Source organism: Pinus tabuliformis, chromosome 4_2 (genome assembly GCF_031772625.1).
Source record: "Pinus tabuliformis cultivar Carrire ecotype Pingquan chromosome 4_2, CPIR1, whole genome shotgun sequence".
NCBI classification, from domain to species: domain Eukaryota; kingdom Viridiplantae; phylum Streptophyta; class Pinopsida; order Pinales; family Pinaceae; genus Pinus; species Pinus tabuliformis.
The window spans coordinates 660,303,685-660,328,120 of NC_142304.1; the positions used below are offsets into that span (position 1 = coordinate 660,303,685).

At 41.6% G+C, this 24,436-nt stretch overlaps 1 protein-coding gene across 1 annotated transcript in view; it reads left to right on the forward strand.

Moving 5' to 3' along the window:
* LOC149171135 (uncharacterized) overlaps window positions 1-23,342 on the forward strand; it is a 207,739-nt gene extending 184,397 nt beyond the window's left edge. The window contains exons 4-5 of the transcript XR_016259010.1: window positions 22,616-22,652; window positions 23,047-23,342. The gene's annotated coding sequence lies outside the window, so the exon portion shown is untranslated. The remainder of the gene's footprint in view (window positions 1-22,615; window positions 22,653-23,046) is intronic.
* Window positions 23,343-24,436: the final 1,094 nt, after the last annotated feature.

Sequence of the window (24,436 nt, forward strand, 5' to 3'; positions counted from 1 at the left end):
CATTCTCTTATGATGCCTTCCTTCGCACAAAAATCTGTGAAGTCCTTATCAATATATTCTCCTCCATTATCTAAGCGAAGCACCTTGATCTTCTTCCCAGTCGCATTTTGCACGAGAGCCTTAAACTCTTTAAAGTGACCGAAGACCTCATTTTTGGTCTTCAAGAAGTAGATCCAAGTTTTCATGGAATGGTCATCAGTAAAAGTGACGAAGTATTCGACACCATTGAGAGCTCTAGTGGACATTGGGCCACAAATATTTGAATGTATGAGTCCTAACACGCCTTTCGCTCTGCTGTCACTTCTTGGGAATGCTACCTTAGCATACTTCCCAAGTACGCATCCTCTGCACACATCATCATGTTCCGTTCCAAGTTTTGGAACCCCTGTAACTGTTTTCTTGAGCATCTTGAGTGCTCCATGGTGTAGAAGTCCCATTCTCCTATGCCATAACTCATTCAGATCCTTCCCACCACTATTGTCACTGCCTATCAGTGCCATTGGAGAGTCGAGTTGCAACCTGTACAATCTGTTGCTTCAGACTCCAATCTGTCTTACCTTCTTCCATCTTGAGTGTTTAATAAACACTCTCTTCCTTACGATGTGAATGTCGTATCCTTTATCCTGTAGCTGGGATACATAAATCAGGTTCATATCTAATCCTGGCACATGCAGTACATCTGTAGTGTTGGTGCTTGCTCTTGATTCCATTTGAAAATCAATGGTACCTCTCCCTACTAGAGCACACTTTGTTCTGTTTCCCATCGTGATCTGGAAGTTCATCTGCTCCTCCTTGTAGCTAAAGAAATATTCTCTAATCCCTGACATATGAGCTAACGCTCCACTGTCTATATACCAGACACCCTGTGAAGCTGAGCTTGATAAGCAAGCAAATTCATCCTCCAATCTAGAAGATAACTCTGAAGCTCCCTGAATATCAAATCGATCAATGGCCATATTGTGTGCTATTCCTCTTCCCCTCCCAACACTGAATCTGCCTCTGCAACCTGTAGCAAAACCCTCTGCGTCCAACCAGGGATCTGCTCAACAAAAAATATGTTGGAAATACTGAGAGGGGGGTGAATCAATATTTCTTTTTTTGTTGTTCTTGTTGTTACCAAAAGCACACACACACACACACACACACACACACACACATATATGGAACACAGAAATAGATAGCTGGAATTAATGCTTTTATTAACACAAAACAGTGCAATGAAATAAATACAATATATATATAACTGGTTGCAATTAGTTGCCAAGCTCCAACTTGGACTTCAGTGAGGCTCCAACCTCCAGAGCACCAACTCTGTCTTGCAATAGTTCTGCACTTAGGAGCACCAACTCCCAAGGATTTCAATCCTGTTCAGTTCTGAGGCTCCAACCTCTTGGGCTCCAACCCAAACCTAATATAAATTGTTCTGCTGCAGTTCTCTGCTCCCAAGCCTGTTGAGCTTCTGCTTTTCTCCTGTTCTCTTGCTTCTCTGGCCTCTCCTGCCTCTTGCCAGTTCTTCGACTTCCTCTCTCACTGATTATACATGCATCAATCTCCATCTCATCTTGTTTTTATGTTTTTATGTATTTCAGATGCCTCTGACTCTTCGTTTCCGCTTTCCACCATCTCTTTGGCTTCCTCCTTGGTCACTGTCGTTTCCTCTGACTCACTTGATCTTTCGGCTTCCCTCCTTGGTTGTTGTGGCTTCCTCTGCATTGGCTTTCTATTAAGCTTCCTGGCTTTTCGATCGCTGTGTGTTAAAAATTGTAACATAAGCCCGTTTCTTTTCAATGATAACATGCATCCACCGAGACTGTTTCGTTTAACAGACATGCCACGTCCTATCGCAATCACAATCGACTTGATTCTAGCCCTCTGAGCTATCGTTCAGGCCTCCTGAACGATCGAGAGCATCCCTTAGTGTATTTTTGCCTCCAAACGCCGTGCAAGCCAAATATTCAATTACACAGGAAATAGGAGCAAAAACAAGCAAAAAAGGCTAAAGGGCGGACTTCAAGAATCAATACACCCGCATCTATACTGTATCGGGTCCGTAGTATAATCGCAATTGGCGCTCAAGACTTCCGGGGGTCCTTTATACCTCGAGACCATGGCATCGCCGATGGCCGACGACCGATCCTCCACTGGACGCGATATTATATTAAGCCCATCTATAATGTTGCATCGGGTCCGGTCTTGCAATCGCAATTAGTGCTTGCCCTTGGTGGAGGTCCGATGCGATATTGCTAATCACTATCGGCTATTGCAATTGGCCGCTTAACACTTTATGACTTCCACTCCCCAAGTGCCGATGCGATATACGTAGGCAATCGCAAATTGCAAAGGTTTAGGGCTCGACGTTAATGTAGGCCACTCGCTTATAGCGATGCGATAATATGTGTCGGACCTGATAGGAATCAATATTCCCGTGCACAAAATTTCAAGTCTACTTTCCCGAATCCGCTAAGTGTTTAGCGTGATTTCTTTGTGTAAAAGGCATTCGGTGATAAACAAGTAAATACACAGTTGTGATGTTATATGGGTTCTATGGGCCCGATAGCATTAACACTTCCACCTCCGATAGTGTAAATGCATATATGTATGGTTTTATGCCGCTGATAGTGTATATAGCCCTGTCTATATATGTTTTTGCCGCCAATAGTGCATATGGCCCTATATACATGAGTTTTATGAGTTTTGGCCTCTGATATATGAGTTTGTGGCATATATTTCTCCCTACAGTGTAAATGCATCCATATATATGATGTATCTCCCGATAGTGTTATTTGTGGCATATATGGCTCCCGATAGCTGTTAAATGCATGCATATATATGTTTGCGCTCCGATATGCTCTCGAATGGCTTTGTTTGCTTCCTCCAATGGCTCTGTCTACTCTTTGCTCTGTTTGCTCCTCTGGTGGCTCTGTCTGCTCCTCTTGGCTCCTCCGATAGCTCTGTTTGCTCCTCGAATATTGCCATATTGACATCAATGACAATCTGTTTGCAACAAAATAGGAGCTGCAACTGCTCCCTCTGCCTGCTAGAATCATTGATCTGGGAAATCCGAACTTTTTCTGTCTCTTGCATTAAAAAAATTGAGCTTCCTCAAGCAACTCGGCTTGCCTGGCAATGAACTGCGATACCTCAAGAATTTCGACCTGCTGCTCCTCCTAAGCAGGAAATTCTTTCCTTTCGCTTCTAATCTTTCGGCTGATCACTTATGCTTTTGATACCATGTGAAAATTTCATCTATTGCAACAACTGCAAATTATTCTCCTAACTGTAAATTAAATTTTGCAGTTTATTTGCTATGACAACCAATGAATAAAATCACAACTGCAATTTTCACCATAAAACTACTACCGAAAATAAAATATTGGAAACTAAGAAATTCTAGCACACACAAAAGAATTTTGACTTAGTTATTTTTGAACAGTTGTCCAAGAAAGGGATTATTTGGGTCACCCCCAATCATCTCGTTGACTTATCCTTCATCGGTGACTCCATAATATATCAGGTGTCCTCCCATCGGTGCAAGTCCGTAAATAGAAGGGAGCCTTAGCTGAGGTGACAGTGGGCTAAGCCTCCATGTATTGCCCTTGGTCTAGCATTTACCCTTTAGGTCCCCTGTAGTTTGAGTGATAACATTTTGGTGCCATTGTCGGGGACACGAAACATGTGTTTTGTTCCCCATACGACATATTGACATAACATTATTGACGACTCCATTGGAAGAACGAAGCCCTAGTTCTTCATTGAACTTTAAGGTCGATGCTTGTAGGGTGAAGCAAGCATTTTTCTAGGCATCTTTAAAATCACCCTGCAAACTCCTACAAAATTTACATGTATACTCGAATTAGGGTGTCTTTCTTTGATGATTTTCTCGCTTTGGACATCGCTAGTGTCCCTTGGCACCCCAATCATGTTATAGGAAGGATGGTATGTGGGGTACCCGTGTTTGATGGTGATCCAAGTTTCGCAATTGACCATGTGGAAAGATTTAATGCACATACTTCAAAGGAGAAAGTGGTACACCAAGATGTCCTTATGGTGTTATTCTTTAGTTCTCTCTATGGTCATAACTCCTGGTTGCAAAATCACAAACCTAAGAACATCTCATCTATTGGGGAGTTCATTGATGGCTTTCTTAGGCATTTTCAAGTATGCCCCGCATTAAGCATGCAAGAGGAAGCCTTCATTGACCATCATAAAGACATTGGGAATCTAAGTAATGAGCAAGAAGACGAGTCCTCCTCGGGTCCACATGACGAAAAAGATGATTTTGAGAACACGTGTTGGGAAGGATGAAGTTGAGACTAACCTTACTTTTCTCGAGGATATTACTCCTGATGACTTTCCTTTTGAGAACCTTGAGGAAGGTGATCCCATTTTCCCCTTAGAAGATGATATTAGAGATTAATTCCATATTGAAAAGGAGAAATGGGATATTGTTGGTCCTCAATTTGATTGTGCTTCCATTTGTGACATCGACAAGGAAGATGAGGTTGAGAGTGGTCTCCCCTTTCTCTCAGGAATTATTTATGATGACATATCCATCGATACCCTTGAGAAGAAGGGTCATTATTTTCCCTTGCATGAAAAGGATGATTTTGAGGAGGAAAAAACTGTTGAATATAATACTTCACCCTCCCCTTTTCCTTATCCTTTTGTTCATCACTTCAAGTCTTCCACAAGTGATTTCCTCGCCCCTTTTCAAATGATCTCGAGTGACCATGAACCCTTTCTCCCTTTTCAGTATGGTGTCAAGGAAGAACCCCTCATTGACTATACTTTATCTCCTTTGACACACCCTCAAGATCATGATCAATTTATAATCCCCTCTTTTCGGTATGATTATCATGGGCAACCTACTTATGTTTTTCCATCTCATTAGTCTCCCTTGCCTACTAATCATAATCCTATAGAGGCCATAAAATATGACAAATGATAAGGACCATAAGGGAAATAATATGCCCAAGGTTGCCATCTATCAAAAGTTTATGAGCCTAATCATTGACATCTCTATATTTTGGCTAGAAGAGAGGATCTCATGGAATAGATTACATCATTTTATTTCCTCTTCTCATGTTATCATCCATGTGTGGACATTCTGTTTTCCTACCCCCCACCGGCCTTATCATCCATGTGATTTTGTTCAGATTCTCTTTGGCATTTTCTACACGAGTAATCATATAGGCCGTCATATTTATATTGATTTGATGATATGTTGGTTGCATTGACTTTCTAATTACATTTAGTAATAGTTTTGTACCATATGCTTGTTAGGGTAAGATGCATTGCATGCTGATTTTTGCATTAGAACTAATGACATATGATATTTCTCATGGTAGATTAGTTGCATTTAGATTAAAATTTGCATATTTTTAATTTTCTATTGATTTTACGGCCTAACGCTAAGCATGGGTGATCATAAGACACCATAAAAACATGCTGCCTCGTGGGTTTAGTCTTTGATATGTGTAGGTAAAAGGCTAAGTCATAGGACACGTCCCTCAGGGTCTCATGTCCCGTATTTCACGTGTTGGACACGAAAACCGCCCCAAAATGTGTCGAAAACGTTTTTCTTCGTGTCCTCCAATCAAGACACTTGTTTTGGACGTGTCGAAAACATGCCCTAATGTTTTTGGTTCTTAGGACACGTGTCCCATGAAAAGTGACATTTATTTTTTGGGTTATTTTGTCATTGTTCGCCACCGAAGTTGAGTTTGCTCATCGCTGGAATTCAATTTATTGTACAGTGAGGAGTTCCTTTAGATTCGAGCGCAATGCTCACAACTTCACATCGACCTGGACCTGGAGATGTAGGAGATGAGTGTTCGCATGCTTTGTTGAGAGTTTGGAGCACTTAAATTTCTTGTAAGTTGTGTTATAGCTTACAGAACTTAACTTAATTATACACGAGTGACCACGTATAGATCATGTGTTGAAATAAAAATCCCAGCTTCCCATCATGTTCTCATTGCTCACTACACCTTTGAGGTCTAAAGGGAGGGAAAGCTCGATTAATGCTTTGGTCAACAATGAAGTTTGAACACATATAAATTTATAGTTCATAATGCGTCTCGTGTCAAATACTCGTATTTACGTGTCCTTCGTGTCTTGTGTCCTCGTGTCATGTGACTTAGGTAAAAGGTCTATGGTAGCCAAGAGATTGCTAGTCTTATCATGACCTCCCGTTCGAGTAGCTTTGCCCACTTTTATGAGAGATCATGTCCTAGTTGGAGCAAGACGTTACACACCATTTTGTGGGTGATATCCCTAGGAGAAAGTTTTTCTCGACGATGGTCCTCAGTCGACAGCCAACAACCCCTCACAACCACCAACTAGCTTGATGTGCCATTTCTTTGCCACCTGATCCAACCATGTGATTCCTTACCCATTTTTCATGATTGTATGTTTGAAGGTGGGCTTCCCAAACTTAAAGGTATGCCTTGTTATTTGGTAATTGAGTATTCTAGTTTATTTATCATGGAAACTTTGGGCATCGATTAATGGGGGGATTTGGCTAAAAGAATGGTCTAGATCTGTGGTCTTGTCCCCTAGGTCTCTTTAGGGATGTTAACCTTGTACCCTAGTCCTGTGGGATCTCTTTTACTGACCTATTGGTTTTAGGGATGGTACTACATGGGAAACCATAATTTTGGTTGCGTGGTCAGGCTCCTCGATTTACATATATTACTCCCCTTCCACTCATTACACCCCCGATTACTCTCCTCACACCTAGGTCCACATTCCTCCATTGGGTCCACATAGGGTCAGCGACCCCCTCTCCTTACCCCACATCATGGGTCGGGCCTGGAATGATACCCGAAGGTTGATGCAGGTAAAAGAAAAAGAAAAATCATAACTGGCCAAATTCAACAAGAAATTGTGACACAAAATGCAAAAGATGGCTTGGACAAAAGCATTTAGCACGTGGGCAAAAGTTATGACACGAGCTCTATCACATTCCATGGCCATCACCTTGGTCCCTACATGGCCCCTGATGAACCTCCTTTATCATTCAGGGACCCATGATTGTCCCAACCCCTGGTGGGTGACGAACTACACAACCGTATAAGGGGGCATCCATTGCTATACTTTACACATCATGCTCTCATTACCTAGAGCCCGAACAGTTAACTAAAGAAAATCATAAAAAGGCAAAAGGCATATGAAGAAGGGTGGAAAAATCAAGGTTGGGGTAACTCATGCACCATGATTGCTCCGTACTACACATTATTTACCCAAGTGTGGGCTTCCCTTTTATTAGCTACCCTTGTACCATGACATATGACCAGGTTGCCCCCTTTCATTCCCTACTCCATTCCATCATTATGCCACATGCCACCACCATTTGAAGGATGTACCATGGGCATACCACCCCCTTTAGAGGTAGAAACCACCTAATACGATGCCTGGTTAACCCAATTTGGAGTTGGGAGACATTAGCACATGCCAAATCCCACTATGAAAGGGCAAGCCACTATGAAATGCTCACTTGTTATCCATGGTTTATAAAATCTTTTACTTGATTTCTTTAATGACTTGGTGTGCTGGACGACACGTGACACATTGGATCTTATGCAGGATTGTGGGGCAGCAAGGGAGGAGGAAGAAAAAGGACCTCTCCAAGATTAAGTGCTTCAACTGTGGGGAGCTGGTCCATTATGCAACCCAGTGTCCTAGGAAGAAGAATAAGGGAGAGGCGTGTGACTCCAAGGCAGCGCCGGCTAAGATGGAAAAGGAGGTAGAGGATGATGGCGATTGTGCCATGAGTGCCCATGTACCTCTAGAGAAGAGTTGGGAGACATCGAGTTGTAATCAAGAGGACTATAGGAAATGAGGGGCAGGATCCTTGAGGTACCCAAACTCTTGGATCATATCCGCCTATGGGAGCCTCGAAGTGACAGTAGCAGGATGGCGAATGTCAGTAGAAGCAGATGTGGATGGAGCGGCAGAGAGTGCTAGAGTGCAGTAGTCCCTGGTAGCGCAGATAGGGTTGCAACAATGTGAGAGGCACAAAGGAGGTTGCAGCAATGCAGGAAGGCATAGAGGTTTTTGCAGTAGTACGAGGGCACAAAGTTGTTGCAGCAACACAGAGGTAGCAGAGGGAGCACAAGATAGTGGCTGAGAGAGCTTCATCATCAGGAGGGTTTCTAGCCTAACAAGGATGTTAGTTGTTGGGTAGATCAATTACTGTTGTCTTAGTAACTGAGTTGTAGTGCAACAGTAGCAGTGGTAGTGTTGTAGGTAGCATGATGCAGCATGAGGAGAGAGGGCTGCAGTGCAGATGCATTGTTGGGAGAAAGGACCAACAGTAGCACGGATGCGGAGGGAGCTGCCGTATAGATGTAGCAATGGCAGTGCTAGAGCCATGGGCAACAGTACAAGATGCAGTAGTGCAGAGGATGTTAGGCAGGAAGGCCAAGCATCAGCATAGGTATCGGTGCCAGATGATCAGGGTGATGCTCAGTGGTGGAGCATTACTAGAGCACATTCCTCGCTAAGAGGGAGTGTTGATTTGGGGTACCATCGGATGTCCTCTAGCGATGAAAATTGGTGGAGAGGCTAAAGCACATGAGATCTCCAAGACTCAGAAATGGTTTGAGGAAATTCTACTCGGTGAAGGAGATATTAAAATAATTAATATTTTTAATGGGTTCCTAAGTCTAAACTTAGGAAAATAAAAATATTAATGGGTATTAATATAAAACTAGGTTAAAAGGTTCTAAATAACATGGATCAAGCCAAATGTAATCTTTTGCCGTTGATTAGAGATATAATCTCGGCCGTTAAAGTTTCAATAGAAAAAGTATAAGAGGAGGCTTGAGGGTCAGTTGGAGATACACCAGATTGATCAGTTAGTGCGATTTTCTAGAGCGGGGTTTGCTAAGAGAAATTGAACCAGTGATCAGAGTTGCAGTGAGGGGCAGTGAGTACAAAGCAAAGAGGCAAAGATATTGTCGAGAGACCAACACAAAGGCAGAGAGGCAGAAGCAGAGCCAGCAGGAGCCACGCAGAGGCCAGAGTGACTGCGAAAAGGGCCAGAGGGCTTGCGTGAGTGACGCAAAGGCTGCATAGATGACGTAGATGGCCAGAAAGGCTGCGCAGAGCATTAGAGGGCTGACATAGAGGGTTTCAGGTTGACGCAAAGGCCAGGAGGGCTGACGTAGAGCCTCAGAGAGGCATTGGAGAGAGTTTCGTGGAGCAGGCTTTCAGAATATTTGCTTCCGAAGTGAGGTATTGCTGCCAGATAGATTTCCCTGTCGGGTGAGCCAGTTTGGCACGCAGTTGTACTCAAGAAAATCTGCTTAATAATAAAACCCTCAGAACTACTGCACCTGTTTTCCCAGTTGGGTTTTTTTGGGGACGATTGTCCAAAAATAATGGTGTCCCTTGTGTGTTTGTCTATTTCTTTCAATTGATGATTTGTAGATGGTTGAGATTGCATTGTGTTTATTTTAGTGTTTATATGGTTAAATAACTTGTTCAGTGATTAAACAATTAGGAGAAATAAACCAGATAGTGCAGGAGAATTTCTAACGAGTTAGACTTAGAAATTTCAACATGGTATCAGAGCATTGCAGATCACAGGAGAGCTGAAGGCACCAGTTGAATCGAAAAATTTGCAGTAGAAACAACTGTCCTGAGTGACAGAAGTTGTTCCTAAACAGAAAGCAGCAGAGAAGGGGTGACGTAGTGGGCCTGCGTCATCAGTTTGATCTAGAGAAGGGGCTAGCGCAGAAGCAGTGAGATGCAGAAGAGGCTCACGAAGAGCCACGTCATCCTGCTCATCCAAGTAGGAGTGACGTAGTTGGCTAGTGGAGCGATTCAGCGACTGCCGGGATTGCGTAGAGCCTAGAGGCTCAGTTCTTCAATTGCTGGGGCATAGGAAGTTGTGGGCAAATTGTGGAGTGTGAAGCTGGTGGGGTGTTGTTGCCGTTGAGGCAGAACAGTACATAACGGGATAGAACCAAGGTAGAAGGGATTCACTACCTAGGCGGATTTCTAGCCAAGAAATCCTGATCAGTGTTGCAGGAGCAAAGGAGATCGGAGAGGTGCGATTCGACTGTTGGTAGAAGGATTTCTAGGAGGGAAATCGAGACTCAGAGGGAGTCTAGAAGAGAACTTCCAGGAGGGAAGTAGAGACTCAAAGGAGTCGAAAAGAAGAGCAGAGATTACCATGAACGGACTGAGGGATCAGGACAGGCTGGACGGGGCATCCAAATTTGTCATCTGGAAGGCCAGGATCCTGTCTGTTCTAGATAGACATTGCATCAAGGCCTTTTCCTTGAGAACTGTGGCTATCCCAGTCGATCCAACTGATAACAAAAAGTATGAGGATGTGATGGGCAAGGCAAAGTGCATAATCCTTGATGGGGTCAAGGATCATGAAGTTCAGCATATTGCCGAGAAGAATATGGCAAAGGATATGTGGGACACCTTGACGACATTGTATCAGGGCACTTCTATGCAGAGGAAGATGCTACTGGAGAATCAACTGCGGTTGTATCAGATGTAGAAGGGGGAGCAAATAGATCACTTCCTCAGTAGGTTGCTGGAGATTCAGAAGCAACTAACTTCCATAGGGGTCACACCGGATCAGGAGTTGATGGTGAGGACCGCCCTGAACGTAGTCTCCGAGGAATGGGAGACATTCATCCAAAGCATTTTGGGCAGAGCGAATCTTCCATATTAGGAAGAATTATGGGCAGCTCTTCACCAAGAAGAGATCAGACGACTGACCAAGGCGGGAAGTAGTGGCAAAGGAGCCCGGGTCAAGGAAGAGGAGGAAGAGGATGCGGCTTTGGCATCTGCGGGGCAACAGGGAAGAGGAAGAAAAAGGACCTCTCCAAGATTAAGTGCTTCAACTGTGGGGAGCTGGGCCATTATGCAACCTAGTGTCCTAGGAAGAAGAATAAGGGAGAGGCGTTTGACTCTAAGGCAACGCCGGCTAAGGCGGAAAAGGAGGTAGAGGATGATGATGATTGTGCCATGAGTGCTCATGTACCTCTAGAGAAGAGGTGGGGAGACATCGAGCTGTAGTTAGGAGGACTACAGTAAATGAGGGGCAAGATCCTTGAGGTACCCAAACTCTTGGATCATATTCGGCTACGGGAGCCCTGAAGTGACAGTAGCAGGATGGCAAATGTCGGTAGAAGCGGATGTGGATGGAGCGACAAAGAATTCTAGAGTGCAGTAGTCCCTGGCAGCGCATAGAGGGTTGCAGCAGTGCGAGAGGCACAAAGGAGGTTGCAGCAGTGCAGGAAGGCACAAAGGTGTTTACAGCAGTGCGAGAGGCACAAAGTTGTTGCAACAGCGCAGAGGTAGCAGAGGGAGCACAAGATAGCGACAGAGAGAGCTTCAGCATCAGCAGGGTTTCTAGCCTGACAAGGATGTTAGTCGTTGGGTAGATTAGTTACCATCGTCTTAGTAACTGAGTTGCAGTGCAGCAGTAGCAGTGGTAGTGCTATAGGAAGCATGATGCAGCATGAGGAGAGAGGGATGCAGTGCAGATGCAGTACTGGGAGAAAGGACCAACAACAACACAGATGCAGAGGGAGTTGCCGTACAAATGTAGCAGTGTTAGTGGTAGAGCAATGGGCAGCAGTACAGGATGCAACAGTGCAGAGGATGTTAGGCAGGAAGGCCAAGCATCAACACAGGTACCGGTGCCAGATGATCAGGGTGATGCTCAGTGTTGGAGCATTATTAGAGCACATTCCTCACTAAGAGGGAGTGTTGATTTGGGGTAGCATCAGATGTGCTCTAGCCATGAAAATCGGTGGAGCGGCTATAGCACATGAGATCTCCAAGACCCAGAAATGGTTTGAGGAAATTCTACTCGGTGAAGGAGATATTAAAATAATTAATATTTTTAATGGGTTCCTAAGTCTAAACTTAGGAAAATAAAAATATTAATGGGTATTAATATAAAACTGGGTTAGAAGGTTCTAAATGACATGGATCAAGTCAAATGTAATCTTTAGCCATTGATTAGAGATATAATCTCGACTGTTGAAGTCTCAATAGAAAAAGTATAAGAGGAGGCTTGAGGGTTAGTTGGAGATACACCAAATTGATCAGTTAGTGTGATTTTCTAGAGCGGGGTTTGCTAAGAGAAATCGAACTAGTGATCAGAGTTGCAGTGAGAGGCAGTGAGTGCATAGCAGAGAGGCAAAGACAGTGCCGAAAGACTTGTGCAGAGGCAGAGAGGCAGAAGTAGAGCCAACAGGAGCCACGCAGAGGCCAAAGTGACTGTGCAGATGGCCAGAGGGCCTGCGTGAGTGACGCAGAGGCTGTAGAGGTGACGTAGAGGGCCAGAAAGGCTATGCAGAGCATCAGAGGGCTGACACAGAGGCCAGGAGGGCTGACGTAGAGCCTTAGAGAAGCGTTGGAGAGAGTTTCGTGGAGCAGACTTTCAGAATATCTGCTTCCGAAGAGAGGTATTACTGCCAGGTAAATTTCTCTGTCGGGTGAGCAGTTGTACTCAAGAAAATCTGCTTAATAATAAAACCCTCAAAACTGTGGCTCCGGTTTTCCCAAGTTGGGTTTTCCTGGGGACGATTGTCCAAAAATAATGGTGTCCCTTGTGTGTTTGTCTATTTCTTTCAGTTGATGATCTATAAATGGTTGAGACTGCATTGTGTTTATTTCAGTATTTATATGGTTAAATAACTTGTTCAGTGATTAAACAATTAGGAGAAATAAACCAGATAGTGCAGGAAAATTTCTAACGGGTTAGACTTAGAAATTTCAACATGGTATCAGAGCGTTGCAGATCACAGGAGAGCTGAAGGCACAAGCTGAATCAGAGAATTTGCAGTAGAAACAACTGTCCCGAGTGACAGACGTTGTTCCTAAGCAGAAAGCAGCAGAGAATGGGTGATGCAGAGGGCCTGCATCATTAGTTTAATCCAGAGAAGGGGCTAGCGCATAAGCAGTGAGAGGTAGAAGAGGCTCACAAAGAGCCACATCATCGTGCTCTTCCAAGTAGGAGTGATGCAGTTGGCTAGTGGAGTGATTCAGCCACTCCCAGGATTGCGCAGAGCCTAGAGGCTAAGTTCTTTAGTTGCTGGGGCATAGGAAGCTGTGGGCAGATTATGGAGTGTGAAACTGCTGGGGTGTTGTTACTGTTGAGGCAGAACAGTACATAATGGGACAAAACCAAGGTAGAAGGGAGTCACTACCTAGGCGGATTTCTAGCCAAGAAATCCAGATCGAGTTGCTACCTAAGTGGATTTTTAGCCAAGAAGTCCATATCAGTGTTGCAGGAGCAAAGGAGATCGGAGAGGTGCAATTTGACTGTTGGCAGAAGGATTTCTAGGAGGAAAATCGAGACTCAGAGGGAGTCTAGAAGAGTAATTCCAGGAGGGAAGTAGAGACTCAAAGGAGTCGAAAAGAAGAGCAGAGATGGCCATGAACGGTCTAAGGGGTCAAGACAGGCTAGACGGGGCATCCAACTTTGCCATTCGGAAGGCTAGGATCCTGTCTGTTCTAGAAATACATCGCATCAAGGCCTTTGCCTTGAGAACCTTGGCTATCCCAGTCGACCCAGCTAATAACGAAAAGTATGAGGATGTGATGGCCAAGACAAAGTGCATAATCCTTGATGGGGTCAAGGATCATGTAGGTCAGCATATTGCCGAGAAGGATATGACAAAGGAGATGTGGGACACCTTGATGACATTGTATCAAGGCACTTCCGTGCAGAGGAAGATGCTACTAGAGAATCAACTGCGGTTGTATCAGATGTAGAAGGGGGAGCAGATAGATCACTTCCTCAATAGGTTGCAGGAGATTCAGAACCAACTGACTTCCATAGGGGCCACGCCGGATCAGGAGTTGATGGTGAGGACCGCCCTGAACATAGTCTCCCAGGAATGGGAGACATTCGTCCAAAGCATTTTGGGGCAGAGCGAATCTTCCATATTGGGAAGAATTGTGGGCAACTCTTCACCAAGAAGAGATCAGACGACTGACCAAGGTGGGAAGTAGTGGAAAAGGAGCTTGGGTCAAGGAAGAGGAGGAAGAGGATGCGGCTCTGGCATCTACGGGGCAGTAAGGGAAGAGGAAGAAAAAGGACCTCTCCCAGATTAAGTGCTTCAACTATGGGGAGCTGGGCCATTATGCAACCCAGTGCCCTATGAAGAAGAATAAGGGAGAGGTGTCTGACTCCAAGGCAGTGTCGGCTAAGGCGGAAAAGGAGGTAGAGGATGATGATGATTGTGCCATGAGTGCTCATGTACCTCTAGAGAAGAGGTGGGGAGACATCGAGCTATAGTTAGGACGACAGGAAATGAGGGATAGGATCCTTGATGTACCCAAACTCTTGGATCATATCCGGCTACGAAAGCCCCGAAGTGACAGTAGTAGGATGGCGGATGTCGGTAGAAGCGGATGCGGATACAGCGACAGAGAGTGCTAGAGTGAAGTAGCCCCTGGCAGCGCATAGAGGGTTGCAGCAGTGCGAGAGGCACAAAGGAGGTTGCAACAGTGCAGGAAGGCACAAAAGTGTTTGCAGTAGTGCGAGAGGCACAAAGGAGGTTGCAACAGTGCAGGAAGGCACAAAAGTGTTTGCAGTAGTGCGAGAGGCACAAAGTTGTTGCAGCAGCGCAAAGGTAGCAGAGGGAGCACAAGATAGCGACAGAGAGAGCTTCAGCATCAGCAGGGTTTCTAGCCTGACAAGGATGTCAGTCGTTGGGTAGATCAATTACCATCGTCTCAGTAACTGAGTTGTAGTGCAGCAGTAGCAGTGTTAGTGCTATAGGAAGTGTTGACCACTACGTGTCAACTACCCATAACAGTACACCCCGTTTTTTCGCAAAAGGGATAGTGCTTGATCGACGTGTCCATGCCATTCGACTATCATCATCAGCCCAATCATGTTATGTTGTAAACCCAGTCTGCATGTGTAAATTGTAAATAATCTTAGCAGATCTGTGTCATGTATGTATTTTCCTAGGTAAACCTAATCTTCTAATGATGATCTACGTTCCGGAAGGTTTTTTGTCTCATCGACCTATGGTCGGCAGAGTTTTCCTTTAGCCTAACCCCAAAGCCGGAATGGATTTTGTCATTAGAATCTTAGGGGAATCCTAGTGTGCTAGGTCGAGTCTATGTAAAAGTAATTTGGAAATAATCCTAACTATTTGGTTAGGTTATTACAAATTGTTTGATCTGCTAGATTATATTTCTGTCGCAGAACTGGGTAGTCGATGAGGGTCTATGTCAAATGGGTTTTCCCCCTTGAGATGTAAAATTGTAAAGGTCATGATGTAAAGTGTCTTGAGGGTTAGAAAATGTTTTATCCCCTCAATAGTCCTAGGTCCTAAGTGATTTTTCCAAAGGCAAAATTTGAGGGTCCAGTAAAGAAATAATAATAAAATAATAATAAGTCAAAGTTTTGAGGAAATAAATGCAAGATTTTAATTTTTAATATATTTAAAATTTCAACGGATGAGATTAAAAGAGATTTTGATCCTCATTGACGATCGAGATCATTTTGACATGGATCACATGAACTAGCCATTGGGGAAATTTTCCTTTAAATAGGGTGTCAGGGGTCATTTGAGATCATTCGATCTGAGAGTCGTGTGCTAAAGAAAGCTCTCTTGTAGTCATTTTTTGTGCAATAAAGAAAGACTTTGGGGTTGAAATCTTGCTGGTGTTACTCTTCTGGAATTGCTGTAAGATGTTTTATTTTTCTGCATAAATTTATTTTCAGCCATTGATGATAGCTTGATGAAGAGTGATTTTAAACACAGGTATCTTGTTTAGTCACTAGGGTTTGAATGGTAGTTAAATTTTTGGATATGATGGCAGGTATCTCCATTACATTTGGATTTTAGTATCGTTTTCTCCTTCTTCGTTAATGGTTGATTTAAACTGTGCAGGAAATCCTTTTTTTGAGATTACCAGGCGTTCGGGGAAGTTCTTGGTTGAACCAGCCAACTCCCGGATTGCATTTTCTGAAGAGCCTAGCTAGTTTTGATCTTGGGCTTATCATTTGAAATTTTCTGGTGAATGCACGAAGGGTTTTCTGAAGCACCTCACATTAAATTTTAAATTTTTTTATTTCTGTGGCACATTGACAAATCTGGCTATTTAGAGCCTTTAAACTGTGAATAGTGTGATTATTTAGCAGGTTTTAGGGTTTTTAGTTTTGTTTCTTGCGCATATTATTTCTGGGTATTCTGTTTTGCCATTGCAGGTTACAGGTCTGAGAAGAAATTTTTGTTTGAAGCCAGATCTAGGCCCTGGAGGGTAAGATCTGGCCTCAGGATCAGTTCTTGCAGGGTTTTTCTGAAGAAATTCGAGGCTCTCCAAGCTATCTGTCTGCTGGGGTTTCATTTCCGCAGGAAAATTTTCGAAATTTTTTTAGGCAGGCTCCTGGATTGTTCCCAACTCCTACGCTGCAGTCCCTCAGTTTCTTTACGCTGGTCATTTCGCACCCTAATCCACTGTCCATCTCTTCCTTCACGCGTGATTGCTTTCTCCCTGTGGCTAGCTTTCCCTTCTCACCGCAACCTCCACCTTTCTGCTGCCAAAACCCTCACGCTGTGGCACGCAGTCTCCATCCTTGCGTTTTCCTCACTAATCCTGCGTGCCAAACCCCAGCTCCACGATGCCCATACGCCCCTAAAACCTGCAATCCTCTGCGGCTACGATTCCTTTCCCCCACTCATCTACATCCCTCATTCCCTTGCTCAATCAACCTTCATCCTGCGTGCACTCCTCTCCTCACGCTGTCAGCCTCAGTGTATCTCTCCCATCCTCAACTTGCAATAATGTCCTCATGTCATTCATCTTCCGCCTTCTGCCAATGGATCTTCCAGCTCCACGCTGCCATACTGCTCAACAATTTCCCCATCCGCTGTCCTAACTCGTGCTCACCCTCTCCACGCATTCCCTTGCTGCCCACGTTGCTGCAGCTTCATCGCAACTCCATGCTACCTCGCGAGCCCTAACGCAACTCTTTCTCCGGCCATTTCATTCTCCTCTCTGCACAGCCTTTTCTCTCCCGCGTCCTCTCTGCCGTCGTCAAATTCGTCTTCACGCTAGATTTGAAAACACCAAACGCCAAGTAAAGCCACATTTTTTTATTTATTTATGTACATATGCATAGGCAGTAAAATAAAAAAGGAAAATTCGATTTTTTTTTTTTTTAGGTTTTGAATTGTATGAAGTTAGCGTTGGATTTAGATTAGATTTAAGTTTTAGTCTAGTGCATAGCTTAGGTTTTACTTTCTTTTTTATTTTTCATTTAGCCTTTTTCTATTTTCGATTTTGATTTTAAATTTTATTTAGTATTGATTTTAATTTTTTTTTTTAAATTATTGTGATATATGCATATATGTGTTAGTTTAGTTTTAGATTAGATTTTATTTAGATTTTAGTTTTGTTTCATTTTAAGCTTATAATTTTATTTAAAAAAAAAAGTCATAAAAGGTTTAAATTTTAGATTTTGTTTTGATTTTTAGATTTATTTAATTTTAGATTTAGCTTTGTTTATTTCAAGTTTTGTTAGATTTTGGTACTAGTTTAATTTGGGATTTGATTTTAGAGTATATAAAGTTTAATTCTTAGGTTTTTATTTAGTCTTGTTTTATTTTTTAGTTTCTATTTAAAAAAAAAATATTAGAAAAAAAACTTTGAAAAAAGGACTAATTAAAAATTGAATATTCCTTTTAAAAGTCTTTTTTTCTATTGTGTTATAGCTAAATGTCCTTAAATGTTTATATTTGAAGATTAACTATTTGAATCTAGTTAGCATTTAAATTTTATGGTTGGTTAAAGCATTCAATCTTTAGAAATTTAATTGCTGGATCATTATTAAAGCGTTATGAGTCTATTGAATAGCTTGTATTGCTTGGGATATTTGATGACAAATGATTGTTTTGCAAGGTTCATATTTCTGAAACATTTAATAAATAATCATTTAGTCATTCACTCCATAAGGCATTGGTACATCAATTTCTAAAATCAATCAGGTGATAAATTGCCTTGCTGTGTCTCCCAATCCAACTGGTCCACAGTTGCTCTTCCTTTATCACATAGGGTCTACCCCCCTTAGCCTCGGGAGACGGCTTAAACGGAGAGATCAGGGATCAGGGTGACAGCCCCCGGTTTAAGCGTTGTCGCGCTGCCCAGACAATATGTGCGACAACAGGAAGCATGATGCAACATGAGGAGAGAGGGCTGCAGTGCAGATGCAGTATTAGGAAAAAGGACCAATAGTAGCACAAATGCAGAGGGAGCTGCCATACAGTTGTAACAGTGGCAGTGGTAGAGCCATGAGCAACAGTGCAGAGGATGTTAGGTAGGAAGGCCAAGCATCGGCACAAGTACCGGTGCCAGATGATCAAGGTGATGCTTAGTGGTGGAGCATTACTAGAGCACATTCCTCGCTAAGAGGGAGTGTTAATTTGGGGTAGCATTGGATGTGCTCTAGCCATGAAAATTGGTTGAGAGCCTAAAGCACATGAGATCTCCAAGACTCATAAATGGTTTGAGGGAATTCTACCTGGTGAAGGAGATATTAAAATAATTAATATTTTTAATGGGTTCCTAAGTCTAAACTTAGGAAAATAAAAATATTGATGGGTATTAATATAAAATTGGGTTAGAAGGTTCTAAATGACATGGATCAAGACAAATCTAATCTTAGTTGTTGATTAGAGATATAATCTTGGTTGTTGAAGTGTCAACAGAAAATGTATAAGAGGAGGCTTGAGGGTCAGTTGGAGATACACCAGATTGATCAATCAGTTCGATTTTCTAAAGCGGGGTTTGCTAAGAGAAATCAAACCAGTGATTAGAGTTACGGTGAGGGGCAATGAGTGCATAACATAGAGGCAAAGATAGTGTCGGAAGACCAGTGCTGAGGCAGAAGCAGAGCCAGCAGGAGCCATGCAGAGGCCATAGTGACTGCGCAGAGGGCCAGAGGGCCTCCGTGAGTGATGCAGAGGTGATGCAGAGGGTCAGAAAGGTTGCGCAGAGCATCATAGGGCTGACGCATAGGGTTTCAGGCTAACGCAGAGGCCAGGAGGGCTGATGCAAAGCCTCAGAGAGTCGTTGAAGAGAGTTTCGTGGAGTAGAATTTCAGAATATCTGCTTCTAAAGAGAGGTATTAGTGCCAGATAGATTTCTCTGTCAGGTGAGCCAGTTTGGCACCTAGTTGTACTCAAGAAAATCTGCTGAATAATAAAATCCTCAGAATTGCTGCACTGATTTTCCCAAGTTGGGTTTTTCTGGGGATGATTGCCCAAAAATAATGGTGTTGTCTATTTCTTTCAGTTGATGATCTGTAGATGGTTGAGACTGCATTGTGTTTATTTCAGTATTTATATGGTTAAATAACTTGTTCAGTAATTAAACAAGTAGGAGAAATAAACCAAATAGTGCAGGAAAATTTCTAACGGGTTAGACTTAGAAATTTCAACAATTGGGAGAAAAGCCAAGCCCTAGTTCTGGGATCAAACTTTACCTTAGCATCCCAAAGGCTAGTACCTCATAGGATCAGCTCAACACTTTCAAGTAAAAATTCTTTCTTTGGTCCGTTCCCCACCTTGTCTAGGGTAAGAACATCATTGTTTTGCATACTCATTCCTCCTATCCTAGACTAGGTCCACTTGGTCCTGTGTGGTCCCGTTCCTTTGAAAAGATAATTCTTCAAGAACCATTCGGGATGCCAATTAGAATAAGGATTGTAGGGATTGGGAAGTTCTTTTATAAGCCATAAACCTAACCCCTCCTTTCCCTAGAAGACATTGTACCTTGCTTCCTTTCCCTAGAAGACATTGTACCTTGCTTAGAAAGCAAGCAAGCCTTATCTTTCTAACTCTTCCAGGAAAGAGATTATTTAGGTCACCCCCATCATCTCTTTGACTTATCCTTCATCGGTGACTCCATAATATACTGGGTCTCCTCCTATCGGTGAAAGTCTGTAAATAGAAGGGAGCCTTAGCTGAGGTGACAGTGGGCTAAGTCTCCATTTGTTGCCCTTGGTCTAGCATTTTCCTTTTAGGTCCCCTGCTAGTTTGAGTGGTAATAGGTTTTTGCCACAAACCCTAGATATCATCATCAAAACTAAACTTTAGGTACCAACAACTAAATCAAGTTAGGATCTCAATGAAATTTTTTTACATCTAGGGTTTCTAGAATATTACATCAATTTCTACTAGGGTTTTGTCGAAAACCCTAGAAATAATAATCAAAACTTAAATATTAGATACACAATAATCAAGTTAAGTTTCAATTATACAGACGTATATAAACCGAGGGTTTCATTCCTTAAATAAGCTTCTTACAAAGGTCTTGTCATCAACCCTAAAGAGCTAGGATTTTATCATATGTTCTAGATATCAACAACAAACCCTAAAAGGCTAGGGTTTCATCATAACATAAAAAAACCCTAAACATAAAAAGGTTAGCGTTTTTATAGTGAACCCTAAGGATTAGGGTTTTACCAAAGTGAAAAAAAGATAGATAGTATGATAAGGGTTGATTTAATCTAGAGATTAATCATCCTAACAAATAAGAATCTTTATGATTCAAAACCCTAGAAGAAAGAAGACCTAACAAATCTAATCTTTTCTGCTCACATGTGCGAGCCAGGGTTTTTGGATAATTGCAAGAAGCCAAGAGTTGCAAGTCTGAATTGTAGACTTGAGATGGAGGACCAAAGTCTTGACTTGGACCAGATTTTGAAGTTTGATCATCTTTGACTTGATTAAGGAAGACTTTTTGAGGGCTGACTTGGTGCTTGGAGGAGGTCTTGGTCTTTGGGTCTTGAAGGTCTCATTTTGATCTGATTCTATAAGAAGAGGATTGTTTAGGTTTTCCCCAATTGTGGGGTTTTTCCCTGGCTTGGAGCCTATATCTTGTGTCTTTGTGATCTTCATGTTTTGGTAATTGCTTGATGAAGAGTAAAAACTAAATAATAAAAGCCAACAAATATCACAAGTTATTATCAAATAAGGAGAATCAATTAATAATCTACAACTACCTTGATTTTCCGACATCCTTTTCTGCTCATATATATTTTTATTTTTTAAGAGTTTTAGATTGTTAATTTATTACTGAAATATTTTGATCTATCTGAATTATGGATATCAAATCCCATTATTTGAATTTATTATACGTTTCTAACTTTTGGGAATTATCACACTTGCTGCCCCATTTTTATCATTTGTGTGGTGCAAATACTTAATCTTGCCATGTAGATTGATTTCATATGAATCATAGATCAGACAAATCTTGCATGGATCATGACTCGGCTTTTTAAATATTGAGGTGTGCAAGTTTGTCATCCATGGTATGCACTTTGCAATTAAGTTTTGATTGATCTTTATGCATGTATCTCAATTGGGTGTGGTTACACAGAAGTATCAAACTTAAGTGCAAAATGGTACAACAAATCTTTTTCCCCAGGATTTACAATCAAACTGTAACATGTAAACGTATCAACGATGTGGTTGAGAATCGAGATCATGGCTGTCTTTCTATGTTTTTTATGCTTTTCTGTAGGATGTCAAGGCTAACTCAAATTTATTATTATCTGTGGAACGATTCTAAACCAAAAGGACAACTATTCAGTTTCCTAGTGAAGTCCTCTTTACTTAGAAACTGCAGTCATTTGACTAATTTCAGAAAAATAGGTTTGCTCCTTCTATTTGAATAGCACTTCTTCACTGTTATCATTCTTATAATAATATAAATTCAGGGAGTGTTATTTTAGTTTCTACCCCATTTTAGTTTCCTTCAAAGTACTTATGATGATTGAAAGGACCCTATTTTATTTTTTGCCCAAATTTTCTCTGGACAATGCAAAAATTTCATAGAAACTGCATGTGTAACTGTCAGGTTCTTGTTTGAAGTTGGATTGTTAAATTACATTTGTACATGCTGATGGTGAGGATTTCTGAACAATCACATTGACAACATAGAAATGTAAATGTGGGTTGAAGTAGGATAACTGCATAAGCATTTGTCTAACTTAACTTCAAACAATTGAGTCAACCTATATAATATGACCTAGGATGCTGTGACATGCATTTCACTTGCAAGATTCCATTGTTGCCAAAGTAGGGAAATTTAGTGTGTGCACCCACTTTGGGACAGCCTTGTGTCAAGAAAAACATGGTCTTATGTAATCTGTTCAGCTTAATTTGATGTCCTTTGTAAATTAACAGTTTGTCTGTGGCAAATGTTAGTACATTGAAAACCTGTCAGTTTGTCAATTCGCAATTTGCAAGCAGGACTTAAAAGTAGTTCTTTCTTTAGCAAGTATCTTTGTTATCTTTGGGTGGATTATGGTATTGATAAACTTTGAAGCCAAAGACACATTTTATTTTGCAAGCATTGGCATCACAAGATATACATGTTGCACAAGTTTTTGGAATGCAAAACTTCACCATTGCACCTCTTAAACCATAGCTACTTGCTTCAACCAACAACCTTAGATGAAACTGCCAATAGGGGTTGTTGTGGGTTAAATTTGAGGTTATTTAAGCTTTGTTGAATAAGTGAAGTCAGTGTTGATTGTAGCTTGAATTAATTAGTGTTTTTTTCATTTTTATTTAACATCCTGCTAATTCTTGTAAATTTACAGGATTCTATTGGAGGAAACAGCAGAACTGTGATGATTGGTAAGTCATAGCTTAGCCTCTTGTGATCGGTTTTGCATTTCATGATGCTATGGATTTGGCTGTTGTTCAATTACCCCCTCATTTCATTAACATCATTAGCTAAATTGGACCACTATTTCTATAATATTATTGTTTTGATGCCTTTGATATGCATATCATTTAGTGAATCATGATGATTATTTTTTGGTATATGTATTGCAGACTGATTCATAATGCCTCCTCCCCATATTCAACATATCTGTTATTCTTTACAGCCAATCTTCTTAGATGGTTCAGAAGTTATTGGGGTTTCAAAATTGGACCACTATTTCGTATAATATTATTGTTTTGATGCCTTTGGTATGGATATCCTTCAGTAAATCGTGATGATAATTTTTTGGCTTATGTATTGCAGACTTATTCATGATGGTGCTGGATTGCAAGCAATGATAGCCCCTGCCAATTTGACAGGAGATAGAGAAGACTATACAAATGCATTTAAAACCCAGAAGATCTCCGCAATGTTACAGATTGAAAAAAAGTAAAATTCTGTTGCCGGGACTCAAACTCGGGTTTCTTGGGTAAGAGCCGAATATCCTAACCAGCTAGACTACAACGGATCTATGATTGCTGCCTGTATGGACGTTTATCGGACAGGCAGAGTCACATCCATCACTGTATTCATCAAATAATAGGTTTAGTATATGTGCCCCTATCTGCCAAAAAAGAAAACAGATCAATGGGGAAGTATGGACTTATTTTTAATTTTAAAAGGGATTTAGTAAATCTATATGTTATATGAAGAAAACAATATTGACGACTCCTGCAACTTGTTATACATCACATGAACGCTCTTGCACCGCACATCATGAAAATATTCAACAACATCATTCAGCAAGGATTCCCAAGAGACTGGACAACTAGTCTAGCAATACCCCTTTTTAAAAGTGGAGACATTAATAATCCATCCAACTATAGAACAATTATGATCAATCCTTTGTTTGCAAAGCTTTTTGGCAGCACGGTAGAAGACAGAATTAGCAAGTGGGCAGAAGTAAAAGAAAAGAGGGCAAGAGGACAAGCGAGTTTTAGGCCGAAACATTCTATCATGGCATCACGTTGAGACACATTGTTGAAAAGATTTGGGAGGACAAAGAAGAAGGGTTTTGCTGCTTTGTTGACTTCAAAAAAGCATTTAACACAATACCTAGGGATAAGTTGTGGCGTAGAATGGAAGAACTTGAAATTCCTATGCATTATAGAGTCGCTGTCCATAGACTTTATGAAGAAGTGAAAGTCAAAATTAGAACCTCAGCAGGTATTTCAGAAAGCTTTAGAAGTGACATTGGAGTCGAGCAAGGTTGCCCTCTATCCCCCACTCTTTTTGGTCTATATATTGATAAATTGGAAGAGTGGCTAAATCTGCAAGTTGGAGATGGTGTTCGGTTGGGAGAGTTTGTGATAAAGCTTCTTTTATATGCTGATGATATTGTATTGATTTCTAAATCGGCCCATGGGTTGCAAATGCACTTATATGCCCTTGAGCATTTTTGTAGAGCAGTGGGGATGCAAGTCAATACTAGTAAGACCAAAATAATGATTTTTTCTAATAAAAGGAAGCAAAGCCAGCATACTTCTTTGAAGAAAACATTCTTGAAGAAGTAAATGAGTACAAGTATTTTGGGATTGATTTCAACAACAAACTCAATTGGGAGGACTGCAGAAAGAAGAGAATTAGGGTGGAAAGCATTATATGCTCTTCAAAACAAATGTAGAGAGACAAAGTTATGGGATTGGAAAACGAT